Source organism: Condylura cristata, unplaced genomic scaffold (genome assembly GCF_000260355.1).
Source record: "Condylura cristata isolate star-nosed mole 26May11 unplaced genomic scaffold, ConCri1.0 scaffold00036, whole genome shotgun sequence".
NCBI lineage: Eukaryota > Metazoa > Chordata > Mammalia > Eulipotyphla > Talpidae > Condylura > Condylura cristata.
Window position 1 is genome coordinate 1,521,647 of NW_004567137.1, and position 1,577 is coordinate 1,523,223.

Here is a 1,577-nt window from a genome sequence, read left to right on the forward strand (position 1 = left end):
GGCTGGCGGGGGCCTCTGGAGTCGAGCTGCGGAGCTGTGGGAGAGCGGAGGCGCGAGGAGCAGGGTAAGCAAGCGCCAGTGGGGAGACCGAGGCTCGGGAGCCCGTCGGGCTGGCTCTGGCTCCATCCATGCCTCTGGCCAGCCGGACGCAGTGACCACAGCTCAGACCCGAGGCCCGAGGGCCCCAGGAGGCCGGGGCTGTGGCAGTGGCCGGCGTGGAACCGCCCCTCCTCTGCCTGGGCGTGGGCTGAGGCCAGGTGCGCTTTGCAGAGGCCAAAGCCCTGACCCGCTGGCCGGGGGGTGGGCGCCGCCGGGGACACCGCTCTTCGTGGACGCAGCTGCGGGGCTCCGCCACCAGGGGGCAGAGCGCGCAGGGCCCTGGCCTGTGGCTGGTGACGCGCAGGGATGGTGGCAGATTTTTGCCGTGAAATTATATTATTTTTGCGTCAGCAAACACGTCTCTTCATGAATACAGCTAAGTGCCTTCTAGGAAACTTCCGCACCACCACACCGCGTGCCAGGACCCGAGCAGGAGCTGCTGTGAGGTTGAGCCAGGCCCCAGGCCCCCGGCCAGCAGGCCGAGGGGCGGGCGGGGGCCTGGGCCAGGCCCGGACAGAGCGGCCCGAGCTGCTGGGGGGCGCACGCGTTTCTCCCGGGCGGCTGGTGCGGGCGGGAGGAGGGCGAGGGGCGGGCGGGGGCCTCCAGGCCGCGCAGCCCCGCCCCGCAGCTTCCATTCCTGCCGCACCTGCCGGTCGGCTCGCCCGACTCCGGGTGGGGTGGGGTTTTATTTTTTCATTTTTAAATTGGTGGGTGAGGGGAAGGCGCCCCACTCTGGTCTGGAAAGGGAGAGCTCCCACACTGGGGGTTGGGGGTGCAGGGGAGAGAGAGGCAGTCATTCAAAGGGTCAGGGTGAAGGCTTGGAGGACACACTTTCCCACCCACCCAAGCGGAAAAGGCAGCCAGCGGGAGTTGGCTCAGCTGGTCTGCACTGCGCACCCGGGGAAGGATGCTTTCCAGTCCGCTAGACCCCAGGAGACGCCAGCCCTGAGCAGCCAAGCTGGGCGCTTTCGAAACCCCAGTAGGGCCCGGGGCGCCGCACACTCCGCAGGCTGTGTGCACACTGGGTGCCCCCGTGTGTGTGCGTCCGTGTGCATGTAGGCAAATGGAGACTGGAGGAGACCAGTGGTGGGAAACACCTGCTCAGCAGGGCTTTACATTAAAGGGAGGGGTTGGGGGAGAAACAGCCTTTCTGAGATTTGGTTTGGTCGATGTTCAATATTTTTTTTAAGATTTTCTTATTTATGCATACAAGAATTGGCTTTCAGGCCAGAGATGGGGTGGGGGTGGGGGGAGTGAAAGGATTCACCAAAGGCAGAATGGGGAGTAGAACAGATGGACACCCTAGCCAGGGTTTGAACTCATGCAGCAGTAGCTGCAGATAGCTTTACAGTGCTGAGACTTAACCCCTTGTGCCACCAGGGAGGCACCCCTCATTGTTTAGTTTTGTTTTTTGGGGGGTTTTTTGTTCTTTTTTTTTACAGATTTATTTATTTGTGCATTGGTCTGCACTGCGGGTA